This window comes from Neophocaena asiaeorientalis, unplaced genomic scaffold (genome assembly GCF_003031525.2).
Source record: "Neophocaena asiaeorientalis asiaeorientalis breed wild unplaced genomic scaffold, Neophocaena_asiaeorientalis_V1.1 scaffold32, whole genome shotgun sequence".
Taxonomy (NCBI): Eukaryota; Metazoa; Chordata; class Mammalia; order Artiodactyla; family Phocoenidae; genus Neophocaena; species Neophocaena asiaeorientalis.
The window spans coordinates 3,584,717-3,598,208 of record NW_020185327.1 but is presented as its reverse complement, the minus strand read 5'-3'; positions in this window follow the sequence as shown (position 1 = coordinate 3,598,208).

Below are 13,492 nucleotides of genomic sequence, written 5' to 3'. Positions count from 1 at the left end.
GATATTTGCTAATGAAGCAACTGACAAGAGATCAATCTCCAAAATTTACAAGCAGCTCATGCAACTCAATATCAAAAAAACAACCCAATCCAAAAATGGGCAGAAGACCTAAACAAACATTTCTCCAGGGAAGATATACAGATTGCCAACAAATACATGAAAGAATGCTCAACATCACTAATCATGAGAGAAAGGCAAATCAAAACTACAATGATGTATCACCTCACACCAGTCAGAATGGTGATCATCAAATAGTCTACCAACAATAAATGCTGGAGAGGGTGTGGAGAAAAGGCAACCCTCTTGCACTATTGGTGGGAATGTTAATTGATATAGCCACTATTTAGAACAGTATGGAGGTTCCTTAAAAAAACTAAAAATAGAACTACCGTATGACCCAGCAATCCCACTACTGGGCATATACCCTGAGAAAACCGTAATTCAAAGATTCATGTACCACAATGTTCATTGCAGCTCTATTTACAATAGCGAGGACATGGAAGCAACCTAAGTGTCCATCAACAGATGAATGGATAAAGAAGATGTGGCACATGTACACAATGTAATATTACTCAGCCACAAAAAGAAATGAAACTGAGTTTTTTGTAGTGAGGTGGATGGACCTTGAGTCTGTCATACAGAGTGAAGTAAGTCAGAAGGAGAAAAACAAATACCGTATGCTAACACATATGTATGGAATCTAAAAAAAAAAAAAAATAAAAAGGTTATGTAGAACCTAGGGGCAGGACAGGAATAAAGATCCAGATGCAGAGAATGGTCTTGATGACATGGTGACATGGGGAGGGGGAAGGGTAAACTGGGATGAAGTGAGAGAGTGGCAAGGACATATATACACTACCAAATGTAAAATAGATAGCTAGTGGGAAGCAGCCGCATAGCACAGAGAGATCAGCTCCGTGCTTTGTGATCACCTAGGGGTGAGGGATAGGGGGAGTGGGAGGGAGACGCAAGAGGGAGGAGATATGAGGATATATGTATATGTATAGCTGATTCACCTTATTATAAATCAGAAACTAACACACAATTGTAAAGCAATAATACTCCAATAAAGAAACTAAAAAAAAAATGTATACCACTCCTCCACTTTTTGAAAAAAGAATATAAATTGTCATTTTTGATTTTTAGATAGAATAGATTTTTCTTAGTCTGTACCATTTTTGCTCTCAGCTCAACTGTCAATAATAAATAATGTATATAAGACACAATTATAGAAGTTTACACAAAGTCAGGTTTTAAAGTGGGCTAATTTTTATGGCTTCCTACGCATAAAATGGTCTAATTTTTAGCAATTTTCTTCTCATGAAAAGCCCTTTTTAAAAATCAACTTTTCTTTGAAACAGAACATGAACAATGGCTATTTTCACTTACAACAGCATTGAGCTTCTAAATGTTGATTGGTATTTCATGAGAAATGTTTTTTTTTTCCCTCACCTGCTGATGAAAGCAAATCTATTGCAAATTACATAAGTGAAATTCCATATTATCCTTTGTTATCTAAGTCCTAGAAATAAAGACTTTTCACATGAGCACTTTTCACATGTGCTCTTTATAGCACATGTGAAAAGAATAGATGCTATATAAATGGATGTTTGTTGAATAGCCATTGCCCATAAAGTTTGAACATTTATAAGCCTCCATCAGGGTTCAGCCTGATTTAAAATCATTGTTGCTCGAGGTCTTCAGCTGGCATCAGCTCTTCCTTAACCTGATCTCCATAGGCAATAAAACAACAATAATATTTCCTCATTTGTTGGCACAGGTCAAATGTAACCCTGGCCTCAGAGTCAGCTGGCCAGTGTTCTGGACTTGTCCCTGTCACTAATAGACATGTGGTTGGTGGCAATCCCTGACCTTTCTGGACTGTAGTTTGCTCACCTGCTAAATGAGGGATCTGCATTAGAGGACCTCCGAGGACCTTTTAAAGGCAATGTGATTAACTGGCTAGCAGCTGACCTTCCCCAAATGTTATGTTTTTTAAAGGGCTGAGGTGCCAAGCTGATGGTCTCTGTGGCCTCTGAAGAAAAGTGCTGTGAAATATTGTTTAATTTTATAGTTTCATCAAAATGAAACATCTATATTTTCTGCAAAATATGTAAATTAACAAGTAAAATAAGTAAATGCTTGCATGGTAACATGCAGAAGGAAGAGAAAGAAAAGAGGAAAATAAGTGACAATGGACATTTATGTGTAGGATATCCCCATCTTTGGGGATATCCATAGAAAATATCACAGTCACAACATGTTGGGATGAGAATGGGATTAAAGGAATTGTCAGCTTCTTTCCAATCAAGCCATTCATTTGTCTACTCATTCACTTTATCCGTCCAACAATTTTTTGGCAGACTATGTGACAGGCACTCTTCTAGTCTCTTCTAGAGATAAATAACACAGACAAGGTTTCTGTGTGCATGGAACATACATTATAGAGGAAATGACAATGAACAAGTGAACAAAGGTTAAATAATAAAATTTTTAGTGAGTGATAGCGTTATGAAGAAAATAAAACATGGAACATGAAGAAGAGTGGGAGGTGGGGAACAAGAGGCCTGAAGGGGATGTAGATTAGATGGTGAGGGAAGGAGGCAATCATTTGAAGACCTCATGTACACCCTCAGGGGAATCCAGGTCCTCCTTTATTGCATCAGGATCTGATTATGAGAGGTGTACCCACTTTGCCTGGCAGTAAACACATCTCTTCATTGTGGTGAGCCTTGGCACAAACACCCATGGTGCTGGTATATTATTGCTCATTATAGCAGAGTGTGAGTTAAAGCAGGATTGAGTTACTGAGAAAGGAAAAAGAAGTACCGAAGTTGAGAAGACAGTGAAGAGGTAAAGAGTAAAGGTTAAGGAGGGTTATCAGAGGCCAGGTAACAAATACGAGGATAGACTTACAGAACAGCACAATCAAGAAAGAAGCCAAGTATAGGTGAGCATCCATGAACTTGGATGCCCATCATCCTAGAAGTCAGGGAACAGGGTAAGGTTGTCAAAGAGGTAGGCAGCTGACCTAAAGAAAGAAAAAGGTAACAGAAGCTGAGAGCATGAATAGACAACCCTAAGGTCAGGAAAAGTACACCTGCAAAAACAAGGTCAGCAAATAATTGACCAGCAATATCCCAATATTAGTTAGCAAACATTTATTTTGTGTTTGCTGAGAGCCACTTCTGAGTAAAAATGGCAGGTAGAGGGTGATAATTGGTAGGGTAAGACTGTCAGGAAAGGACAGACATAATTCCTCTGTCAGAAGAAGTTCCTTCATGATTCTGTGCACCAATGCACCCATCTGTAAGGACTTTGGCAGAATAGCTGGAGCAGGGTCTGGGTAAAATGCAAAATGGCATCATAGAAAGCTCTCTTCATATACTTTTCTAAACTTACTATCCCATTCATTTTATTCCACTGAGGATGGTGTTTGATCAGGTCAAGCAGATCTAACTGTTAGCACCAAAATTCTTCTTCTAGGGCTGCCCATTTGGTGATAGCTTTGCCATTCTATTAGTAGTAGTGGTAAATATAAATTTAATTTCCTTTCTTGTACCATTAATGTGATGTTCAACACTTTTCTTCACCAGGCCCCAAACTTCCTCTCCAGCTTCATTAGACATTATACTCAAGTCACTTTTCATTAGATGTTATACTCAAGTCACTTTTCAGACCTTTGCCTGTTTGCTCCTACTCTTCCAAGAGTTCTTGACCTGGGGTCCACAGATCTAGGCATCCAAGGATGGGTTTCATGGAAACCACGAGTTCTTGGTAACTTCATGTAAATTATACATGCAAGTTTACATGTGCATTTTGTCAACTTCTTAAAGGGGTCTATAACTCCCAAAAAGTTAAAAATTATTATGCTATTCCCCCAGCCTCAAATGGTTATTTTCCTATCAGCATCCTTAGGTGGTATTATTTATTCTTATTCTTTAAGACTTACATGATGTCATCTCCATTCTAGATTTCCCAGGTCAAAATCAAATCAATCTTTACTCTCAACTTCCATCATGGTTTGGATGAACCTCTAAAGAGAACATATTTCAATTTGCCTTATGGTAAGGTCAATAATTAAATGCCTGTATATCCTAATGGACTGATAACTCCTTGGGGAGAGGAAAACCCATACTACATTTGTCTTTGTGTACAGTAGTTGTAGTAGTATTTTATAAATAGTAAATACACAAAATAAAGGTTCCTGTGTTAAATTGAATAGGATGCTGTCCATTTTTATTGGATTTAACAGACTCTGGAGGTGTCTGCCTGGGTCTTTATTACCCACTGTACTTCTCATTCCTTTCTGACTTTGAACTCTTGTTGACGTAATTTCCATTGGCTTAAGTAGAGTAGCTTCTGCCATGCCTGAGCAGCCCTATTCCATACACATACTTCTAACCTCATTCTTATATGGCATTAACTCTACATTTAGCCATAAGCACAGGTCTCTGCCCACTAGTTCCCTGCAGTTCTGTGTGAACTTCATTTTCAAGTCAGCTTGTCAACATTCATTCAACAAAGACTTTTGGAAGGGGTTTTTATTATGTACCAGAGACTGAATTTAGTATGGGGAATCAAATGGTGAATAACAGACACTGACATGCAACCACCACCTATAGTTTGCAGAACTCTTGAAGGTCAGTGTTGGTCCCTGATGTGATACCAGGCTCATATCACACTTTAATTCCTCAATGATTATGTTCACCTTTCTCTGCTGGGCACAAGAAGTAAGTAGTGAATGCTGACTCTCGTCAGCCTCTAAAAGACCCTGGAAGGGTGTGTTGCTGTTTTCAGAATTTGATATTACATACATAACCAAAGTTTGACAGCCACACTTTATTTTTCTAGTTTTACAATTCTGTTTTGCTGTCATCCATGGACTGCCTTGTACTAAAGCATAAGGGTTACACATTAGGATGAAAGATGTTTCCTCCAAATATGGATTAGTTGAAAGCAATCATAGTAATGAAATGGATTGTGGGTGTAATGTGTTTATGTTTTCTCATTATAACATATTTTGCTGTGATGTTCCTGTAATAAGTGTACCACTTGTATGCATTAAAAATGATATAAATGACCATTATAGAAATATTATCTTTCTCCCATGACAATATTGAGGACTGCTTTTTTATTGAAAAGAGTACTATCATTTACACGTTAAATTTTAAGTGGATTTCTTTATTTTAAATTATAAGTAAGAGAAGGAAGTTTAATAGAACATTTGCTGCACTTTTCTTTTTCTGTTGTTTCTCATTTGTCCTGATGTCTTTGAGACTCCCAATTATACAAGGATCATTTCCACATTTAGATGGGTCTGATTAGCTAATGCTATGAAAAGCTTCTGAAAAGCTCAGATCTATCTGAGTGAAAGAAACCTTGATTTTGTCTTACATAGAGAATAAAATAAATTTTTAAAAGTAGTGACTTCTTCAATGTGAAATGTATCAGAGTATTGCCAGGTCCCCTTTATCTCCATCCTTCCTCCTTAATCTCCTCTCCGTGAGCTGTAGAGGAAACAAGTCACCATGTGTGTATTTGTTATGACCATTGAGGTTTCTAGCTCTTTAATTTCCTGGAGTGTTGATAGTTCCAAAGGGTTTCGGGTACTTGTTTACCTGGAAAGATTCTAAATGTTGTTTGTATTGATGACACAATAACCATGCCATCCATTGGTGCTGAAATTGCACTATTTACACCTCCTTCTTTTTTCCCTAGGCTTCTATGCCAGCTTAGCTTTTCCTTCCTTGCTCAATGCATCTCACTAATTTGTCTTCTCTGAACTTCTTACTCTAGTCATTTTCAAGCAGTTTAGGTTTTAGTTGTAGTTGTCTCATGTGTATGTCATAGTTTATTAGATATATGACTTTGGGCAAGTCACATAATTGTTCTCAGCATCGCTTCCTTCTGTGAAAAGTGGGAGTAACATCACTTACTTTGATGGGTTCCAAAAGAAGACATCCCTCCCTTTTGTGTGTCACATTCCTACCTTAGTCTCCAGAGAATGAAATTAAGCCTTTTTTTTTCCCTCTGCCAACATGCTCTGGAAGTGTCTTCTGCATAACTCTCCATCTACTTGCTGTCATCACCAAGAGAGGTTCTGACTCTACAGATGAAAAATTCACCTTCATTAGGTCATGTTTCACCCTTGCCTAGAGTTATGATATTCAAAGTTACTGTTCACTCATGTCATCTTCTTTTGGACCAGGGTCACTCAGGCGAGGTGGGTGCTCTACCTCCACTTTCTACTGCCAAGCCACAAGCACACCTGGACAAGGTTATTGAGTGAAGAATATTGCTGGTTTTGCTCTGCACTTTCCTGAGAGTTTGGAAGGTATGCCTGCTCTACTTGCATCTGGGTGGGAAAATCAGAGTCTACTCTGTAGACCTAGCACTGCAGGTGGGCCCCCAACATTAGGGTAAAGAAAAACAAGGAGACACCATCACTTTGGCCTCATTTCCCCACCATGACCCCCCATCTAGCTATAGCAGAGACCTTGTTCTTTAGGGATGGCTCAGCCCAACAATAAAACTAATACTGGATTTCACTTGCTCTTCTTGTATCTATATTCCTATTGTTTATAACCCCAAAGAGTGGAAGTAAGCATGTTAAAATATAGTACACTCAGGACTTCCCTGGTGGCCCAGCTGTTAAGACTCCACACTCCCAATGCAGGGGCCTGGGTTCAATCCCTGGTCAGGGAACTAGATCCCGCATGTAACTAAGAGCCTGCATGCCACAGCTAAAGATCCCGCATGCCACAACGAAGATCCTGCACACAGCCTGCAGCTAAGACCCCTCAGAGCCAAATAAACAGATAAATAAATATTTAAAAAAATATATATATATATATATATATAATACACTCATGCTTTCCCATACCCAGCCAAACCTCAGCAAATTATATTGACAAATAAATGAGAGCATATGTAAGAACATTTAGCATTCCTTATATTATTGTTTATTCTTTCATTTTGGACATGGTATCCATTTCCTTTTATGATGTAGTTTATACTTGTAAAGTACATAGTGACATGTTAGACATTAAGTAGAGTGCTCCATAAAGTTTGTTTTATCTTGATTTAAAAATGCCTTTTAGGTGTTCAAAAGACACAAGGCACTTCCACAGCAATATGAGGAGATGCTTTTTGTTCTGGCCACATCATTTTATTTTCTTGCTTTGACTTTTACTTCATCTAATGACATAATTTTACCTTTATAAATCCTCTAATTAAAAACTTACAAACTTGTTGCTTAAAGTTAATTCATTTCTGCCATTCAATATAATAGGTTTCATTTATGATCAATACTTCCCATATTATATACATATGTTTTATACATGGTATACGAACTAATATATATAATTTACTTCCCTTTATCCAGCATTTAAACCACTCATCATCATGTGAGTAGTTAAGGACCCTTTATATTAACTCTGCTTTCATAATTGTTAACATATTTCATCAGTAACTCATATCTTTTTCAACTCTTCTAAGTCTTCTTTGAGTAGAATTATTATTTATGTTTCCATTTCATTTGTTCCTATTTCTTCTTTGGTTGAATTTTCATTCTCTGCCATCATCCATAACTATAATATATTTGGTTTTACTGTACTCACCTCCTCATTCTCTCCTCCAAGTAACTTTTGCCTCAAAATAAAAGAAATAGATTTCACAAATGAAGAAACAAATTCAGAGGTTAAATTACTGGCTTGAAGTCTTACTGGTAGTAAGTGGCAGGACAGCATTTAAACTCAAATTTTTATTTTAGATTTGAACTTCAGTGCTTTTTCCACCAGACTAAGTGATCTTATAAGTACAATTACTTCATTTCCTTGAGGCCCACCTGGATTTATTATCAGGTTTGGGATGTGTTATAATAGACATGCCCAACATTATTTAATAATTTGTTAAATTTTGTTAGTTGGCAAGTTTATACAGATAGTGAATTCCAGTTTTAAATTTTGGATGAAAGATATCTTTCTCCAAGTAGATATATAGATAAAGGTATAACTATGCCTCTATTTTTCAGAAAAAGTCTTAAAACATTTGAATTTAACTTTGCCCTGTGTGCTTCTTTATAATAAATTTACATTTCAAGAGTAGTGTGTTTTTTGTTCCCTGAATCCAATGTTCTATTGGTATTAATTACTAATATTTAGGTAGAACATTAAGTTTAATAACTGTTTTCTTGATTTCTCATGAGATTCTCCCCACCCATTTCTGCAGATAAAGAAATTGAGGCCCAGAAAAATTGATACTTGTCCAAAATCATAAAGTTAGTAGCTTAGCAGAAGCTTGGAACTAGCTTTGGTCTCCAAATTCCCTTTAAATTTTTTAACCTAGTTTTGTTTTTAGCCTAACCAGAATGAATTTGAAATTTGTGCCTAAGAGGCATTTTTTTATTCCTTTCCAAAGAGTTTCAGTTTTTTCTTTGAACTATAGTTGATTTACAATATCATGTTAGTTTCAGGTGTACAGCAGAGTGATTCATTGCCTAAATATATATATATATACATATATATATAGACATGTGTGTGTGTGTGTATGTGTGTGTGTGTGTGTTCATTTTCAGATTCTCTTCCCTTACAGGTTATTACAAACTATATTGAGTATATGCATCTCTTTAGCTCTTCTTAGAAGATTAAAGTAAGCTTTCTGATGGATGATTGAGATAACTGAAGGCTTATTTTGTCCAGCATGTTGTAGAAGCTGAGTTAATTTGTTTAAGTGAACCACAGGTTCACTTAAAAAAACATAGTTTTTTTGTACTTAGTTCCATCCAGTAGAGGAACTAGAGAGGTAATATTTAAGGTTTTAAGGTCCAGATACCTGTAATTATATGACAACTTACCAGAAAATTTTCAAGCCTTATAAAATGAAAATGGACTTAGGAACCGAATTCATTTGAAATGATTGTCTTTACAAATACCAGCATGGACATGTTGATAAAAGAACAGGATTCTGGGCTTCCCTGGTGGCGCAGTGGTTGAGAGTCCGCCTGCCGTTGCAGGGGACATCGGTTCGTGCCCCGGTCCGGGAAGATCCCACATGCCATGGAGCAGCTGGGCCCGTGAGCCATGGCCACTGAGCCTGTGCGTCCGGAGCCTATGCTCCGCAACAGGAGAGGCCACAACAGTGAAAGGCCCGCGTACCGCAAAAACAAAAACAAAAGTACAGGATTCTATGAGTTGCTTTTGCCTCGTCTCTCTGTGTTTATATCAAACTAATTGACATCCAGTTGCTGGCAACTTTTAATTAATAAATAAAACATAACTTTTATTTCACAAGTCCTACTGAATAATATGTGCAATTTATGGGGGCATTCTAAAGAGTTGTGTTTTTCAAACGTTTTTTTTTTTAATGCTTGTTCTTTTTTTTTTTTTTGCGGTACGCGGACCTCTCACCGTTGTGGCCCCTCCCGTTGCGAACGGAGCACAGGCTCCAGACACGCAGGCTCAGCGGCCGTTACTCATGAGCCCAGCCGCTCCGCGGCACGTGGGATCCTCCCAGACCGGGGCACGAACCCGCGTCCCCTGAATCGGCAGGCGGACTCTCAACCACTGCGCCACCAGGGAAACCCAAGAGTTGTGTTTTTATATCAGATCTTTAGCAGTCAATTACACTGAGCTAGTCAATTTGCATATTTGTGTAGATATTTATACTCCCATAAGATGGCTATTGATTTTTTACTTCTCCTGAAATTATGACTTCCTTAGGATGGTTGTAAGAATTCATTGGTCTTGACCTCAATTATTCATTTTCCTATTCTCTCTTCTCCTGGGGCTCATTAAGAGAATATATCTTCAACAAAGCATATTTGGGCCACTGTCATGTGCCAGATGTTCTGCAAGGTCCTGGGGATTCAGGGGTGAGTGACCAATATACGGTCCCTTCACATTCATGGAGCTTCCAGTTTAGCAAATAAGAACAAGCCGAAATAGTAAAGACCAGCAAAATGAGAACCAAAAAGGTAAAGTATAGAGTGCAACGGGGTTGGATAGTATATTAAGAAGCTGAGGACTACAGACAGAAAGAGTCCATTTCCACATTGTTTGGGAGAACGAAAGAGTGGAGGAGAGGTATAGGTGGCAGAAAATTAGGAACAAAGAGACAGGCAGAGAGAGAATCAGAGAAGGAGGAGAAAAGACAGAATAGCATAGACATAAATAAATAAATAAACAAACAAACAAGCAAACCAATTGAAAAAGAAGCTGAGTGACCAAGGACTAAACAAGGCCTAACAAAGATAAAGATGAAGTGACTTTGGAGAGGGTGTGGTTGAACACCTGTTTTTGTCTCCTAAGATTCCCTTCCTCTCCCTCTGGGTGGCAGTACACTGCTTTGTATTCTGGAAACCAGTGGTGTCAGCCCCCATGGGTTCAGAAGGATTGATCCCAGATTCTGGCATTGTCAAGCTGGTGTTGGTGGTATGTTCTCAGCCTGTCAGACGCACAGCTCGGATGTGAGCAACAACCCCAATCCAGGCCAGTGAGAGTAGTCCCACGAATTTTTGCTGGAGTGATTAGATTCTAGTCTTTCCCTGGATGGTTAAGCTGATGGAGCCTCTGCTTAGAGTTGCTGGTGGTCACTCTTGGTATTATGTGTGGGAGCTTAGTGAAGAATAAATCCAGCCCAGAGGAAAACAGAGTTAATTTAAGATAGAGATTACTGGAGAGAGTTTGAGCACCTGAATCCACCCATACCTAATTTGTTTAAGGGTATCTCCTTTTAGCCAGCTGTGAATTCGGTTTTTCTGACATCTAACACCAAGCATCCTGACTCTATGTGGTTTAGGGCATTGGTGGATTGAGGGTAGTAGGGAAGGGTGACAAGGAAGAAAGTCACATGCAATTAGAATTGTTTTGTCTGTCAAGATGGCATATTTTGAGAGATGAATGCTCTCCCTGGGCCCTTTCCTAGGCTGGGTCAGTCAGGTCTGGATCAATTTCGGGCTTGTAGACCATGTTAAGTTATGTTAAAGAGCAAAGACCCGCTCCGTGTAAGGGGCGTCTGTGGAAAAGAGCGACTTGATCTTAGGTCCAAACTTAGAGGGTCGGGCCTAAAACTGAGGTCTTCTAGCAACAGTAGAGTTGGTGAAGCAGGCACTCTACCTCAGTTTATGGCCTTTCTGTGGATATGAGAAGTAGGAGCCAGCAGTAATGAAGATTGGGTGACACCAGAGTTGACAAATAAGACAGGGTAGAGGACAGAGATTTTCCAAGGACTTCACTAATGATTTACTTGTTTCTTACTATGTTCCAATTTCTATGTCAGGCTTTCTCAATGGTTTTATTGTTATTATCATTATTGTTGTTATTTTTATTATTATTACATTTAAAAATTTAATCTGAAAGTGTACATATAGCAAATAACTTCTATAACACAACTTAACAAATTAAAAGGTTGTATTTTATCTTTTCCTTTTCTTATCTTTGCACTACCTAATCCTTTTTTTAAAAAATCCAGTTCAATTGATACAACCACTATGGAGAACAGTATGGAGCTTCCTTAAAAAACTAAAAATAGAACTACCATATGACCAGCAATCCCACTACTGGGCATATACCCTGAGAAAACCATAATTCAAAAAGAGTCATGTACCACAATGTTCATTGCAGCTCTATTTACAGTAGCCAGGACATGGAGGTAACCTAAGTGTCCATCAATACATGAATGAATAAAGAAGATGTGGCACATATATACAATGGAATATTACTCAGCCATAAAAAGAAACAAAACTGAGTTACTTGTAATGAGGTGGATGGACCTAGAGACTGTCATACAGAGTGAAGTAAGTCAGAAAAAGAAAAACAAATACCATATACTAACACATATATATGGAATCTAAAAAAAAGAAAAAAAAAAGTTCTGAAGAACCTTGGGGCAGGACAGGAGTAAAGATGCAGACATAGAGAATGGACTTGAAGACATCGGGAGGGGCAAGACTAAGCTGGGACGAAGTGAGAGAGTGGCATGGACTTATATATACTATCATGTTCCTTCTGGAAGTTCCAGAGAGAAATCCATTTCCTTGCCTTTTCAGCATCTAGAGGCTGTCAGCCTTCTTAGGTAATGGCTCCCTTTCATCTTCAAACCCAGCAGCAAAGCACCTTCCAATCTCTCCTCTCTGACCTCTGCTTCAATTGTCATATCTTCTTCTCTCTGACTCTGACCCTCCTGTATTCTTATTAGGACCTTTGTGATTAGATTGAACCATCCAGATAATCTCCCAATCTCAATATCCGGTAACCTCAGTGCAGTCCCTTTTGTCATGTAAATTTCTGAGGATTAAGGTGTACACGTCATTGGGGGCCAGTCTTCTGCCTATCACAATTATCAAGAGGAATAATTCAGATATTATTATTTGGCTGGGCCAGGAGGCTTGGCATTTGACTCAAGTCAAGAAACAATTATTAAGGTTTGATATGTCCAAACAAATGAGAGACTGTTTTCTCAACTGTGCAGCTTGATGGTGGAGTACCCCACCATTAAGGAGCTTACAAGATAGACCAAAAAAGACAAAGTGAAGCACAGCAGAATGAGTGTGGGTGCTCTTGCTGTTCAGACATGAGAGACGAGCCTCTTGGCAGCAATGCATCAAGGGAATTCAAGGTTCCGATGGGGCTAGATTAGGTGACTTTTCAAGCCGATTTCAATCCTTATTATTTCCATGATTTCTGCTGCTGAGTAGATTCTTAGTAACAAATTGAATTTAAAATTTGTCCTCTGTCAACTTCTTAAAGGACTTATGACAGTGTGTATACAAGAGCACAGTGCAAGATAAGAAATTTAAGAATGTTTATATTTCTAAATTATTACTTTTCATGTTACATGTCCCACGTATTTTTTTCTGGCACATATGTAGCAGTGCTTTCTCTTATTTGTCCTGAAAATTATTGTTTAATAAAATTTCAAGAGAACTCTTATAAAAAGAATGAGATAGAATGGAGTCCATTTGACAGAATTGGGTCTTTTAAGCTTCAGAACTGAGTATATTGAAACTCTTGAGTCTTTACTCTTTTGACTATAATGTCAAAAAATATATATAAGTAAGCAAACATTTTGAAAGTGTTGGAGAAAGGACAGGAAAAATTTAAGCAGGAATTTATTATTCAAATCCTTGAAAAAGGGTTACCCAATGGCATAAGTGCTAATAACTTCACCTGTATCTTTATGAAGGACGTAGACATTTTCAGTAAAAATGATTGAAACCCAAACAATACTCTGGTAAAAACTCAGTGACTCATTTTATCCTTTTGATCCCTCTTTCTCAAAGAAATTCCTTCCATAGAGTTTTACTGCACTTTAAAATGTTTCAGGGACTTCCCTGGTGGTGCAGTGGTTAATAATCCACCTGCAAATGCAGGGGACATGGGTTCAATCCCTGTCCAGGAAGATCCCATATGCCACAGAGCGACTGAGTCTGTGCACCACAACTACTGAGCCTGTGCTCTAGAGCCCATAAGCCACAACTACTGAACTCATG